This window comes from Ranitomeya variabilis, chromosome 5 (genome assembly GCF_051348905.1).
Source record: "Ranitomeya variabilis isolate aRanVar5 chromosome 5, aRanVar5.hap1, whole genome shotgun sequence".
NCBI classification, from domain to species: Eukaryota; Metazoa; Chordata; class Amphibia; order Anura; family Dendrobatidae; genus Ranitomeya; species Ranitomeya variabilis.
In genome coordinates this window covers 454753216-454769549 of record NC_135236.1, presented here as the reverse complement: position 1 = coordinate 454769549, position 16334 = coordinate 454753216, and positions in this window count along the sequence as shown.

Genomic DNA, 16334 nt, shown 5'->3' with positions numbered 1-16334 from the left:
GCTTTGGGTGTGTTGTGTCTGCGTGGCTTTTGCAGGACACGTTGCCGGCTACACAGCAGGGGAACAGCTGGCGGTGCTGGACCCCACTGACACATTGGCGAGGTGTTTGGCTCTGTGCAGCCAGCACTTCCGGACAGCAACTAGCGTTGTTGGAGCCCGGGCTCTGCAGGTGGAGCAGAGTGTAGGCCGAAGCCTAATTGAACCGATTTCAAAAGTCACCTTTAACCCCCCCTCAGGGGTTACAAAGTAGAAGAGCCACAGCTTATGCAGCAGCAGTGCTGCGCAAGTCAAAGGTTGCTCTTGTAATTTTTCTCCTTGCACACGCTGAATGGAACACGTATAACATTTAGCCCTTTATACAGTCAAACTGTGTAATGGAGGCGAGAGTTCCCTTTGTAATGAGACGCAGCACAGGTGTCAAGAATCCCACCTTGGTGCTGGGTGCAGCCTCCCGAGCGTTGTTATTTGCTGTACAGGAGTCTGCGCTGTCGTGTTATCCCCTGGCCTAGCGCCGTTAGCGCTGCCCATCTTCTGGCATCATGTAATGTCGGCCGGTGCGGTTCGCGATGACCATGAATCCCAGCCCCGCAGTGTCTTAACATTGTTAAAACACTGCGGGGCTGGGATTCAGGGCCTGGCGCAGCACATATGTTCGCCTCTCACACTCGGGTCCTTACACCCGCTTCAGACTGTGCGGCGTCATCTGATCCCTTATCGCATGCCACGGCCATGAAGCCGCACAGTCCGAAGAAGGCGGAAGGAGAGGAGGGACAGGCGAACTGATGCACTGATCCTGCCCATCAATCACACCCTCGCAGTCCCAATAAATAAGACACCGAGGGGCGTTGTGTGGGTCAGGGCGGCCGCAGAGGCGCAGGCAGCCAAACAATGATGCCAGAAGACGGGCAGCGCTACCAAGGGGGTTGCAGCGTGTCATTACAAAGGAAAGTCACACCACCGGGACGGTTAAATGGTCACACAGAGGACACATTGCAGACGTGTTTTCAGTTCCACATGTGCGAGGAGAATACGTTTCTGAGCCACCTTGCACACATGCAGCATTACCGCTGTACAAGGTGGCTGGATAACGTAAAAACGCCTGGGGGAGGGGGGACAGGTTCCCTTCAATTTCAGTTCTTGTGTCTGCGTGGCTTTTGCAGGACACGTTGCCGGCTGCACAGCAGGGGAACAGCTGGCGGTGCTGGACCCCACTGACACATTGGCTGGTGTTTTTCTCTGTGCAGCTAGCACATCTGGGCAAAAACTGGCGGTGTGTTAGAGCCCAGGGACAGCAGGAGGAGGAGCAGGAGGAGGAGGAGCAGGGGGAGGGGAGTGTAGGCCGAAGCCTGCACAGGCGGCAGCTTTGGGTGTGTTGTGTCTGCGTGGCTTTTGCAGGACACGTTGCCGGCTACACAGCAGGGGAACAGCTGGCGGTGCTGGACCCCACTGACACATTGGCGAGGTGTTTGGCTCTGTGCAGCCAGCACTTCCGGACAGCAACTAGCGTTGTTGGAGCCCGGGCTCTGCAGGTGGAGCAGAGTGTAGGCCGAAGCCTAATTGAACCGATTTCAAAAGTCACCTTTAACCCCCCCTCAGGGGTTACAAAGTAGAAGAGCCACAGCTTATGCAGCAGCAGTGCTGCGCAAGTCAAAGGTTGCTCTTGTAATTTTTCTCCTTGCACACGCTGAATGGAACACGTATAACATTTAGCCCTTTATACAGTCAAACTGTGTAATGGAGGCGAGAGTTCCCTTTGTAATGAGACGCAGCACAGGTGTCAAGAATCCCACCTTGGTGCTGGGTGCAGCCTCCCGAGCGTTGTTATTTGCTGTACAGGAGTCTGCGCTGTCGTGTTATCCCCTGGCCTAGCGCCGTTAGCGCTGCCCATCTTCTGGCATCATGTAATGTCGGCCGGTGCGGTTCGCGATGACCATGAATCCCAGCCCCGCAGTGTCTTAACATTGTTAAAACACTGCGGGGCTGGGATTCAGGGCCTGGCGCAGCACATATGTTCGCCTCTCACACTCGGGTCCTTACACCCGCTTCAGACTGTGCGGCGTCATCTGATCCCTTATCGCATGCCACGGCCATGAAGCCGCACAGTCCGAAGAAGGCGGAAGGAGAGGAGGGACAGGCGAACTGATGCACTGATCCTGCCCATCAATCACACCCTCGCAGTCCCAATAAATAAGACACCGAGGGGCGTTGTGTGGGTCAGGGCGGCCGCAGAGGCGCAGGCAGCCAAACAATGATGCCAGAAGACGGGCAGCGCTACCAAGGGGGTTGCAGCGTGTCATTACAAAGGAAAGTCACACCACCGGGACGGTTAAATGGTCACACAGAGGACACATTGCAGACGTGTTTTCAGTTCCACATGTGCGAGGAGAATACGTTTCTGAGCCACCTTGCACACATGCAGCATTACCGCTGTACAAGGTGGCTGGATAACGTAAAAACGCCTGGGGGAGGGGGGACAGGTTCCCTTCAATTTCAGTTCTTGTGTCTGCGTGGCTTTTGCAGGACACGTTGCCGGCTGCACAGCAGGGGAACAGCTGGCGGTGCTGGACCCCACTGACACATTGGCTGGTGTTTTTCTCTGTGCAGCTAGCACATCTGGGCAAAAACTGGCGGTGTGTTAGAGCCCAGGGACAGCAGGAGGAGGAGCAGGAGGAGGAGGAGCAGGGGGAGGGGAGTGTAGGCCGAAGCCTGCACAGGCGGCAGCTTTGGGTGTGTTGTGTCTGCGTGGCTTTTGCAGGACACGTTGCCGGCTACACAGCAGGGGAACAGCTGACGGTGCTGGACCCCACTGACACATTGGCGAGGTGTTTGGCTCTGTGCAGCCAGCACTTCCGGACAGCAACTAGCGTTGTTGGAGCCCGGGCTCTGCAGGTGGAGCAGAGTGTAGGCCGAAGCCTAATTGAACCGATTTCAAAAGTCACCTTTAACCCCCCCTCAGGGGTTACAAAGTAGAAGAGCCACAGCTTATGCAGCAGCAGTGCTGCGCAAGTCAAAGGTTGCTCTTGTAATTTTTCTCCTTGCACACGCTGAATGGAACACGTATAACATTTAGCCCTTTATACAGTCAAACTGTGTAATGGAGGCGAGAGTTCCCTTTGTAATGAGACGCAGCACAGGTGTCAAGAATCCCACCTTGGTGCTGGGTGCAGCCTCCCGAGCGTTGTTATTTGCTGTACAGGAGTCTGCGCTGTCGTGTTATCCCCTGGCCTAGCGCCGTTAGCGCTGCCCATCTTCTGGCATCATGTAATGTCGGCCGGTGCGGTTCGCGATGACCATGAATCCCAGCCCCGCAGTGTCTTAACATTGTTAAAACACTGCGGGGCTGGGATTCAGGGCCTGGCGCAGCACATATGTTCGCCTCTCACACTCGGGTCCTTACACCCGCTTCAGACTGTGCGGCGTCATCTGATCCCTTATCGCATGCCACGGCCATGAAGCCGCACAGTCCGAAGAAGGCGGAAGGAGAGGAGGGACAGGCGAACTGATGCACTGATCCTGCCCATCAATCACACCCTCGCAGTCCCAATAAATAAGACACCGAGGGGCGTTGTGTGGGTCAGGGCGGCCGCAGAGGCGCAGCCAGCCAAACAATGATGCCAGAAGACGGGCAGCGTTACCAAGGAGCTTGTTGCGTGTGTCAATACAAAGTCAAATCACACCTGAGGGACGTTTTAATGGTCACAGAGGACACATTTTAGACGTGTTCACTTCAACATGGGCAAGGAGAATAAGTTTCTGAGCCACCTTGAACACATGCAGCATTACTGCTGTTCAAGGTAGCTGTAAAACATAGAAACACCTGGGGGAGGGGGGACAGGTTCCCTTCAATTTCAGTTCTTGTGTCTGCGTGGCGGTCGCAGGACACGTTGCCGGCTACACAGCAGGGGAACAGCTGGCGGTGCTGAACCCCACTGACACATTGGCTGGTGTTTTTCTCTGTGCAGCTAGCACATCTGGGCAAAAACTGGCGGTGTTAGAGCCCAGGGTCAGCAGGAGGAGCAGGGGGAGCGGAGTGTAGGCCGAAGCCTGCACTCGAGCAAGTTGAAAGGAAACCTTTAACCCCCCCCCCCCCAGGCGTTTGTAGCTGAAAGAGCCATTGTGTACAGCACTAATGCTGGAAAAGGTAAACTTAGCTCTTTTAATTATGGTCCTTGTACATGCGGAACCAAACATTTATGAAATGTGTCTCCTCACAGCGTTAAACCGTCCGGTAGGTGGAACTTTCCTTTGTCGTGTGACGCAGCACAGCCATCATTTTTACCCCCTTGGCGCCGTGCGCCCCCTCCTCAGCGTTGTTTGAATCTGTCCCGGAGCCTGCGCTGTTAGGTTAGCCCTTGGCCATGCACACATGTTGCGCTGCCCGTCTTCTGACCTCATTTGGTGTCAGGCTGGCTGCGCCTGTGCGGGTGCGCTGGCCGAGATCCCGCCTCGCAGTGTCGTCTAATGTAATCCCACCGCGGGCCTGTGATCCGTGCCCGTGCGCAGTGCATATCCTCTCCTCTCACTCCCCTCCCTACGGCTTTTTCAGACTGTGCGGTGTCACGGCCGTGGCATGCTATTAGGGACCAGCTGACATCGCACAGTCTGAAGAAGCCGTAGGGAGGGGAGTGAGAGGAGAGGATATGCACTGCGCACGGGCACGGATCACAGGCCCGCGGTGGGATTACATTAGACGACACTGCGAGGCGGGATCTCGGCCAGCGCACCCGCACAGGCGCAGCCAGCCTGACACCAAATGAGGTCAGAAGACGGGCAGCGCAACATGTGTGCATGGCCAAGGGCTAACCTAACAGCGCAGGCTCCGGGACAGATTCAAACAACGCTGAGGAGGGGGCGCACGGCGCCAAGGGGGTAAAAATGATGGCTGTGCTGCGTCACACGACAAAGGAAAGTTCCACCTACCGGACGGTTTAACGCTGTGTGGGGACACATTTCATAACTTAGTGTTAGGTTCAGCATGTGCAAGGAGCATCACGAAAAGAGGCACTTTTTCCCTTTGCATTATTACTGCTGCACAAGGTGGCTCCTTCAGTAACAAACGCCTGGGGGGGGGGGGGGGTCAGGTTCCCTTACATTTAACTTGTTGTGTCTGCGTGGCGGTCGCAGTACACGTTGCCGTATACACAGCAGGGGAACAGCTGGCGGTGCTGAACCCCACTAACACATTGGCGAGGTGTTTGGCTCTGTGCGTACAGCACTTCTGGACGGCAACTAGCGGTGTTGGAGCCCAGGGACAGGTGGAGGAGGAGGAGGTTGGAGGAGGTTGGAGGAGGTAGGAGGGATTGCCACACACACAGCAGGGGAACAGCTGACGTTACTGAACCCCAATAACAGAGGAGGGACTGTTGACTGTGCGTACAGCACTTCTGGACGGCAACTGGCGGTGTTGGAGCCCAGGGACAGGTGGAGGAGGAGGAGGTTGGAGGAGGTAGGAGGGATTGCCACACACACAGCAGGGGAACAGCTGACGTTACTGAACCCCAATAACAGAGGAGGGACTGTTGACTGTGCGTACAGCACTTCTGGACGGCAACTGGCGGTGTTGGAGCCCAGGGACAGGTGGAGGAGGAGGAGGTTGGAGGAGGTAGGAGGAGGTAGGAGGGATTGCCACACACACAGCAGGGGAACAGCTGACGTTACTGAACCCCAATAACAGAGGAGGGACTGTTGACTGTGCGTACAGCACTTCTGGACGGCAACTGGCGGTGTTGGAGACCAGGGACAGGTGGAGGAGGAGGAGGTTGGAGGAGGTAGGAGGGATTGCCACACACACAGCAGGGGAACAGCTGACGTTACTGAACCCCAATAACAGAGGAGGGACTGTTGACTGTGCGTACAGCACTTCTGGACGGCAACTGGCGGTGTTGGAGCCCAGGGACAGGTGGAGGAGGAGGAGGTTGGAGGAGGTAGGAGGAGGTAGGAGGGATTGCCACACACACAGCAGGGGAACAGCTGACGTTACTGAACCCCAATAACAGAGGAGGGACTGTTGACTGTGCGTACAGCACTTCTGGACGGCAACTGGCGGTGTTGGAGCCCAGGGACAGGTGGAGGAGGAGGAGGTTGGAGGAGGTAGGAGGGATTGCCACACACACAGCAGGGGAACAGCTGACGTTACTGAACCCCAATAACAGAGGAGGGACTGTTGACTGTGCGTACAGCACTTCTGGACGGCAACTGGCGGTGTTGGAGCCCAGGGACAGGTGGAGGAGGAGGAGGTTGGAGGAGGTAGGAGGAGGTAGGAGGGATTGCCACACACACAGCAGGGGAACAGCTGACGTTACTGAACCCCAATAACAGAGGAGGGACTGTTGACTGTGCGTACAGCACTTCTGGACGGCAACTGGCGGTGTTGGAGCCCAGGGACAGGTGGAGGAGGAGGAGGTTGGAGGAGGTAGGAGGAGGTAGGAGGGATTGCCACACACACAGCAGGGGAACAGCTGACGTTACTGAACCCCAATAACAGAGGAGGGACTGTTGACTGTGCGTACAGCACTTCTGGACGGCAACTGGCGGTGTTGGAGCCCAGGGACAGGTGGAGGAGGAGGAGGTTGGAGGAGGTAGGAGGGATTGCCACACACACAGCAGGGGAACAGCTGACGTTACTGAACCCCAATAACAGAGGAGGGACTGTTGACTGTGCGTACAGCACTTCTGGACGGCAACTGGCGGTGTTGGAGCCCAGGGACAGGTGGAGGAGGAGGAGGTTGGAGGAGGTAGGAGGGATTGCCACACACACAGCAGGGGAACAGCTGACGTTACTGAACCCCAATAACAGAGGAGGGACTGTTGACTGTGCGTACAGCACTTCTGGACGGCAACTGGCGGTGTTGGAGCCCAGGGACAGGTGGAGGAGGAGGAGGTTGGAGGAGGTAGGAGGGATTGCCACACACACAGCAGGGGAACAGCTGACGTTACTGAACCCCAATAACAGAGGAGCGACTGTTGACTGTGCGTACAGCACTTCTGGACGGCAACTGGCGGTGTTGGAGCCCAGGGACAGGTGGAGGAGGAGGAGGTTGGAGGAGGTAGGAGGGATTGCCACACACACAGCAGGGGAACAGCTGACGTTACTGAACCCCAATAACAGAGGAGGGACTGTTGACTGTGCGTACAGCACTTCTGGACGGCAACTGGCGGTGTTGGAGCCCAGGGACAGGTGGAGGAGGAGGAGGTTGGAGGAGGTAGGAGGAGGTAGGAGGGATTGCCACACACACAGCAGGGGAACAGCTGACGTTACTGAACCCCAATAACAGAGGAGCGACTGTTGACTGTGCGTACAGCACTTCTGGACGGCAACTGGCGGTGTTGGAGCCCAGGGACAGGTGGAGGAGGAGGAGGTTGGAGGAGGTAGGAGGGATTGCCACACACACAGCAGGGGAACAGCTGACGTTACTGAACCCCAATAACAGAGGAGGGACTGTTGACTGTGCGTACAGCACTTCTGGACGGCAACTGGCGGTGTTGGAGCCCAGGGACAGGTGGAGGAGGAGGAGGTTGGAGGAGGTAGGAGGGATTGCCACACACACAGCAGGGGAACAGCTGACGTTACTGAACCCCAATAACAGAGGAGCGACTGTTGACTGTGCGTACAGCACTTCTGGACGGCAACTGGCGGTGTTGGAGCCCAGGGACAGGTGGAGGAGGAGGAGGTTGGAGGAGGTAGGAGGGATTGCCACACACACAGCAGGGGAACAGCTGACGTTACTGAACCCCAATAACAGAGGAGGGACTGTTGACTGTGCGTACAGCACTTCTGGACGGCAACTGGCGGTGTTGGAGCCCAGGGACAGGTGGAGGAGGAGGAGGTTGGAGGAGGTAGGAGGAGGTAGGAGGGATTGCCACACACACAGCAGGGGAACAGCTGACGTTACTGAACCCCAATAACAGAGGAGCGACTGTTGACTGTGCGTACAGCACTTCTGGACGGCAACTGGCGGTGTTGGAGCCCAGGGACAGGTGGAGGAGGAGGAGGTTGGAGGAGGTAGGAGGGATTGCCACACACACAGCAGGGGAACAGCTGACGTTACTGAACCCCAATAACAGAGGAGGGACTGTTGACTGTGCGTACAGCACTTCTGGACGGCAACTGGCGGTGTTGGAGCCCAGGGACAGGTGGAGGAGGAGGAGGTAGGAGGAGGTAGGAGGGATTGCCACACACACAGCAGGGGAACAGCTGACGTTACTGAACCCCAATAACAGAGGAGCGACTGTTGGGACTGTGCGTACAGCACTACCAGGCAACAACTAGCGGTGTTGGAGCCCAGGGACAGGTGGAAAAGCAGAGGAACACAATGTAGGCCGAAGCCTGAGAAAGTCGAAAGGGAACCTTTAACCCCCCCCCAAGGCGTTTGTAGCTGAAAGAGCCAGCTTGTGCAGCACAAAAGATGCAAAAGGAAAAGGTGGCTCTTTTCATCATGCTCCTTGCAAACACAGAACTAAACACTTATAAAATGTGTCCCCTGCAACCGTAAAACCGTCCCGGAGGTGGGACTTTCCTTCGTAATGTGACGCAGCCCAGCCGTCATTCCTACCCCCCCGGCGCCGCGCACCGGCTCCTCAGCGTTGTTTTATTCCGTCCAGGAGCCTGCGCTGTTATGTTATCCCGTGGCCAGGCACACTTAGCGCTGCCCGTCTTCTGGCATCATTTGGTGTCTGGATGGCTGCGCCTGTGCGGCCGCGCTGGCAGAGAGCCCGCCTCGCAGTGTCTTCTGATTTAATCCCACTGGGGGCCTGGGATCCATGGACATGCGCAGTGCATATCTGAACCTCCACCTCTCACTCATCTCCCTATGGCTTCTTCAGACTGTGCGGTGTCACGGCCGTGGCATGCTGTTAGGGACCAGCTGACACCGAACAGTCTGAAGAAGCCATAGGGAAATGAGTGAGAGGTGGAGGTTCAGATATGCACTGCGCATGTCCATGGATCCCAGGCCCCCAGTGGGATTAAATCAGAAGACACTGCGAGGCGGGCTCTCTGCCAGCGCGGCCGCACAGGCGCAGCCATCCAGACACCAAATGATGCCAGAAGACGGGCAGCGCTAAGTGTGCCTGGCCACGGGATAACATAACAGCGCAGGCTCCTGGACGGAATAAAACAACGCTGAGGAGCCGGTGCGCGGCGCCGGGGGGGTAGGAATGACGGCTGGGCTGCGTCACATTACGAAGGAAAGTCCCACCTCCGGGACGGTTTTACGGTATCAGTGGACACATTTTATAAGTGTTAAGTTCTGCGTGTGCAAGGAGCTAAACAAAAATAGCTACCTTTTCCTTGGGCAGCATTACTGCTGCACAAGGTGGCTCTTTCAGTAACAAACGCCTTGGGGGGGGGGGGACAGATTCCCTTACATTTCAGTTGTTGTGTCAGCGTGGCGGTCGCATGACACATTGCCGGCTACACAGCTGGGGATCAGCTGACGTTACTGAAACCCAATAACACTGGGTCGTATGTTTTGACTGTGCAGACGGCACGTCTGAGCCTCAACTGGCGGTGTTGGAGCCCAGGAATTTAAGTTCAGGTGGTAGAAAGATGAACACAACAGGAGACCTGGATAACGTATACAGTGACCTAATTATTCAATCAGGAGGAGGAGTGGCAAATTCCGGCGAGATCCAGGCCTTGTTCATTTTCAGGAAAGTAAGCCGGTCAACGTTATCGGAGGATAGTCGCATGCGACGGTCAGTTAGTACACCACCTGCAGCACTAAAGACACGTTCCGATAATACACTGGCCGCAGGGCAAGACAGCACCTCCAATGCATACTGGCTTAGCTCTGGCCATGTATCCAGCTTTGAGACCCAAAACTTGAAAGGGGAAGAGCCGTCTGGGAGTACAGCAAGAGGGCAAGACATGTAGTCTGTCACCATCTGACGGAACCGTTGCCTCCTGCTGACTGGAGCCGTCTGTGATGGTGTAGACTTTTGTGGCGGGCACAGAAAACTGTGCCACAGTTCGGCCATACTGGTCTTGCCTTGGGCAGAGGCACTGCTTCTGCTCCCTCTTTGTGCAGAGCCTCCACCACGGCCTGGACGCACTGAGCTGCTTTGGAATGCACTAGCAGCACTTCTCTCAGTTGGAATGGAGAAGATGATGGAATTGACCAGTGTGTCTTGGTACTCCCGCATTTTTCGCTCCCGGTTCAACGGTGTGATGAGGCTTTCTACGTTGTCCCGGTAGCGAGGATCGAGGAGGGTGAACACCCAATAATCAGACATGTTGAGAATGTGGGCGATGCGGCGGTCGTTTCTCAGGCACTGCAGCATGTAATCCACCATGTGCTGCAGACTGCCAACTGCCCAAGAAACGCTGTCCCCTGCTGGAGGCGTGATCTCTGCCCGCTCGTCATCACCCCACCCTCGCTGTACACACTGAGTACTGGACAATTGTGTAACTCCCTCCTCTGGACGGATGTCTTCCTCCTCCATTGACTCCTCCTCATCCTCCTCACAAACGGTCCCCTGCCTACGCGTTTGTGAGGAACCACGTGGCGCTGACTGTCCAGAAGATGATGGAAATGGTGAATCCTCATCCTCCACCTCTTCCACAACATCATCCCTTAGCGCTTGCAGTGATTTTTCAAGCAGGCAGATAAGGGGGACAGTCATGCTGACTAGTGCATCATCTGCACTCGCCATCCGCGTGGAATAATCAAAGGGACGCAAAACCTGGCAGACGTCATTCATAGTGGCCCACTCTGTGGTTGTGAAGTCTGTACGGCGCTGACTGCGACTTTTTTGCGCCTGAAGCAGCTGGTACTCCATTACAGCTTGCTGCTGCTCACACAACCGCTCCAACATATGTAACGTGGAATTCCACCTGGTAGGTAGGTCACATATGATGCGATGTTCCGGCAGGCGGTGTCGGCGCTGCAGAGCCGCAATGCGCGCTTTTGCCGTGCTGGAACGCCGCAAGTGAGCACACTCTAGGCGGACCTTGTGCAGCAGTGCATCAAGATCCGGATAGTCCCTCAAAAAGCTCTGCACGACCAAATTGAGCACATGTGCCAGACATGGGATGTGAGTGAGGTTGCCGAGGCCCAGAGCTGCCACCAGATTTCGGCCATTATCACACACTACCATGCCTGGCTGGAGATTCGCTGGCACAAACCACACATCGCTCTCCTGCTTGATGGCATTCCAGAGCTCCTGCGCTGTGTGGCTACGATTCCCCAAGAAAATTAATTTCAAGACGGCCTGTTGACGTTTGGCCACGGCTGTGCTCATGTCGGTCGTAACAGGTACACGTTCATCACGGGTCCATGTGGAGGTGGACTGTGACGGCTCCTGCAGCGATGATTCTGAGGAACTGGTGTAAGAGGAGGAGTCAATGCGTACAGAATGGATTCCTGCAATCCTTGGAGTGGGCAGGACACGTCCTGCGCCACTCGCACGGTCTGTACCCGGCTCAACGACATTAACCCAATGGGCAGTGAGGGAAAGGTATCGCCCCTGTCCATGTTGACTGGTCCACGCATCGGTGGTGAGGTGGACCTTGCTACTGACGGCGTTCAGTAGCGCGTGTTTTATGTGTCCCTCCACATGCTTCTGCAGGGCAGGGACGGCTTGCCTGCTGAAGTAAAAGCGGCTGGGCACATTGTACTGTGGGACTGCCAATGACATCAAGTCACGGAAGCTGTCAGTCTCCACCAGCCTGAATGACAGCATTTCCAGTGACAGAAGTTTGGCAATGCCTGCAGTCAGAGCCTGTGCTCGTGGGTGGTTTGACGAGAAAGGCCGCCTTTTCTCCCATGCCTGTACTACCGATGGCTGTAGACTGGGCTGGGAGTGTGTGGATGACTGGGAAAGTGGCGCTGCGGGTGGAATTACAGCGGGTCTCTGGACAACAGGGGCAGAGGTTCTTCCACGGCGATCCTGGGAGGACGCCGAACCAGCTGCGTGTGAGGTAGAGGAAGAGGCAACACGAGCTGAAGAGGTGGTAGCTGCCGCTGTTGGTTGGCCTACCTCTTCAGTGTGTTTTTCTAACTCCGCCGGGTGCCTGTTGCGCACATGTTTCCACATGTTGGAGGTATTGAGGTTGCTGACATTTTTCCCTCTTTTGACTTTTTGATGACACACGTTGCATCTGACATAGCAAATGTCATCTGCAACTGTGTCAAAAAAGGACCAGGCACTGCAAGTCTTGGGAGCGCCCTTTTTGGCTTTTGGAAGAGACATGCTCCTAACGGGTGCCAAAGCGGAGGCTGCAGGATCCGCAGTCTTCCCCCTCCCTCTCCCTCTTTGGGCCGTACGGGGAATCTCTTCCTCAGAGCTGCTCCCACCACCTTCCTGTCCCTCACGCCAAGATGGGTCGAGGACCTCATCATCTACACTACCCTCTGCCCCCAACTGCTCCTCCTGGGTAGTCTCAGCAGCAGAGCACGCACCAGTAAGTGGCACCTGAGTGTCATCATCAGCTGATGCGGCCTGCGATGTGGTGACCGGAGCCACTGGCCCACCCGCCTCTTCAGAGGAAGACAGAAAAAGCTGTTGGGCATCACTGCACCCTGCCTCTTCTTCCATTTCTCCAATGCTGCTTGGCTGGCCCCCTGTTTCCAAGCCAAGAGATTCAGAGAACAGAAGTAGAGACGGCTCCTGTCCTGGGCTCTCTGTCTGCCTGGGCAATTTGGCAGGTGGTGAAGAGACAGATGGCTGCTCTCCAGTGCTCTGTGTCTGAGAGGATGTGGCACTAATGGAAGTTGATGCATTAGCTGCCATCCATCCGACAACAGCTTCAATTTGTTCTTCACGCAGCAGCGGTGTACGGCGCTCGGACACAAAGCTTCGCATGAACGACTGTTGCCTGGTGAAAGTGGGTGCTGATGAGTCACCGGTGCCCGCAGCAGGCACAGAATCCCCACGTCCCCTCCCTGCTCCGCGACGGCTCCCACGCCCCCGTGCCTTACTCACTGCCTTCTTCATCTTGGTTGACTGATAAAGATAAGCAGAAAAGTACTAACGGATTTGTGTGCTTATTCCTGAGCAACTCCTCCTAACAGGTATAAGAAGCACTAATTATCTAAAGTGTGGACTAGACTTTAATATGAGCTAATGTGGCCTACAGAAATGTAAAGTGGTGTAACTGGTGTGTTTGGTGAACTTTATTATTTATTTATTTTTTGGGGGCTGAACTGACAACAGATAGAGCTGCAGTCACACGGAGACCGTGCAGACAGACGTAAACGGCGCTACAAGGCCCAAAAACCCTCCTCTACTTTATCCTATGTAGTGTTTTTCCACAAATTAGCTGGAGACGGGTGGAAAGACACTAATAGGATTTTTTTGAATAAATTAGCAGCAGACTACACTATTTGGAAAAAAAAGAAAATTGATTTGGCGGTATGACGCAGTGAAAAACCCTGAGCTGGAGACAACCAGGCTATAGCTGCTCACAGATTACAGGGCGAGCTGCAGTCACACGGAGACCGTGCAGACAGCCGTAAACGGCGCTGCAAGGCCCAAAAACCCTCCTCTACTTTATCCTATGTAGTGTTTTTCCACAAATTAGCTGGAGACGGGTGGAAAGACACTAATAGGATTTTTTTAAATTAATTAGCAGCAGACTACACTACTTTGAAAAAAAAGAAAATTGATTTGGCAGTATGACGCAGTGAAAAACCCTGAGCTGGAGACAACCAGGCTATAGCTGCTCACAGATTACAGGGCGAGCTGCAGTCACACGGAGACCGTGCAGACAGCCGTAAACGGCGCTGCAAGGCCCAAAAACCCTCCTCTACTTTATCCTATGTAGTGTTTTTCCACAAATTAGCTGGAGACGGGTGGAAAGACACTAATAGGATTTTTTTAAATTAATTAGCAGCAGACTACACTACTTTGAAAAAAAAGAAAATTGATTTGGCGGTATGACGCAGTGAAAAACCCTGAGCTGGAGACAACCAGGCTACAGCTGCTCACAGATTACAGGGCGAGCTGCAGTCACACGGAGACCGTGCAGACAGCCGTAAACGGCGCTGCAAGGCCCAAAAACCCTCCTCTACTTTATCCTATGTAGTGTTTTTCCACAAATTAGCTGGAGACGGGTGGAAAGACACTAATAGGATTTTTTTAAATTAATTAGCAGCAGACTACACTACTTTGAAAAAAAAGAAAATTGATTTGGCGGTATGACGCAGTGAAAAACCCTGAGCTGGAGACAACCAGGCTACAGCTGCTCACAGATTACAGGGCGAGCTGCAGTCACACGGAGACCGTGCAGACAGCCGTAAACGGCGCTGCAAGGCCCAAAAACCCTCCTCTACTTTATCCTATGTAGTGTTTTTCCACAAATTAGCTGGAGACGGGTGGAAAGACACTAATAGGATTTTTTTGAATAAATTAGCAGCAGACTACACTACTTGGGAAAAAAAAAAAAAAAAGGAACAGTATGAGGCAATGAACCACCCTCCCTGAACTGAATACAACCAACTATGGATGGCCTATGTGGCTGCACTCAGACTGGAGACTGGGCTGCACTCACACACACACACACACAGACCCTGCAGATCGCTGTGAAAACAGCGCTACAAGGCAAAAGCAAGGTGAATAGTAGGTGAACACAGCGGTTGCTAAATTAGCCTTTGGAAAGCACAAAGAAGCAAATCGCTATCTCTAAACTGTCCCTCAGTCAGCAAACAGCGTCCTGTCACTAACTGAATTCACAGCAGAGTGATCGCAAAATGGCGCCAGCGACTTTTAAACTGCATCATGACATCATTACACCAGCCAATCACAGCCTTGCCAGTAGTTTCATGCCCTCCATGCTAAACAGGATGTGCCCACACTTGGAATCAATCTCATTGGCTGAATTTCTGCTTTTTGAATCTTAGAACTTCCGATTCCGGTATCCGATACGCGGCAAGTATCGGAATCCCGGTATCGGAATTCCGATACCGCAAGTATCGGCCGATACCCGATACTTGCGGTATCGGAATGCTCAACACTAATCAGGAGCCCCATATAATGCTCCATACAGTTCATGATGGGCCAAATAAGATGCTCCATAGAAAATACGCCCCATATAATTCTCCATACAGTTTATGATGGGCCCCATAAGATGCTCCATACAAAAGTATGCCCCATATAATGCTTCACAAATGTTGATTATGGCCCCATAAGATGCTCCATACAGACATTTTCCCAATATAATGCTCCACAAATGCTGATTATGGCCCCATAAGATGCTCCATAGAGATATTTGCCTCATATAATGTTGCACATGGCCCCATAAGATGCTGCATAAAGATATTTGCCACATATAATGTTGCACATGACCCCATAAGGTGCTACGTAGAGATATTTGCCCCATACAATGCTGCACATGGCCCCATATAATGCTGCACATGGCCCCATGAGATGCTCCATAGAGATATTTGCCCCATATAATGCTGCGCATGGCCCCATACAGATATTTGGCCCATATAATGCTGCACAAGGCCCCATAAGATGCTCCATACAGATATTTGCCCCATATAATGCTGCACATGGCCCTGCAGCGCCCCCTCCACCACCGCAGGGCCGAGGGGTACCCGGTACCGGGCCTCTGAGTCTCTGCTTCTGGGGTTGTCACGGCGGCTAGGCCCCGGTCCGTGACCCTGCCGTGGGGGGCGCACAGTAGAATGAAAGGTGTGGGTGTTGGTAGTAATGATAGCGATGTAGCGGTGCAGTTGTGGGGGTGCAGGTCGCAGTAAATAACAAGGACACCAGGTTGCAGTCTCTTTACCTCTTTACTGGAGATCTCTGAGTCCTCAGTCCAGAACACGGTTCACCAGGCTACGCAAGTCCAGCCGGTCCAATGGCACCTCCAGAGTCCTCCTCTCAGGTGGAGATCTGTGCCTTCCTTCTAGCGCTATGTGTTGTAGTCCTTCCCTGCTGTGCTCACGGAAAGTGACCCCACAACGGTTGTGTCTGTTTCTTAAGTTCCCTCACAACTCGATTTGATGTTCCTCTGTAATCCACCCCTTCCCTGTATTCAGGTTGGAATGGCACCCATTTGTCAGGTAGGCCTGGAGTTCTTCCGGGACCCTAGAGACGCCCCTCTCCCGCAATTGCCCCCCAAGACTTCATAGGTGATATGTGGTAGACAGCCCGCCTGAGACCGACTGTCCTGCCGCTGTTTGGAGTATGGCTTGAAGCTGTATTCTAATCCACTCCCTCGGCGTTCCGGCCACCGGTATTGCGCCTCAGCAGGGTGCTGCCTCTTTCAACAAAACCCCTGCTGGTATTCTCCTTCTGCTTGATCTCGTTTCTCACTCAGCACAATCTGCCTCGCTTCTAGTCCTTTCTTGGGCACCGCCGCTAAGCTGAGCAGGCACGGTCCCGTT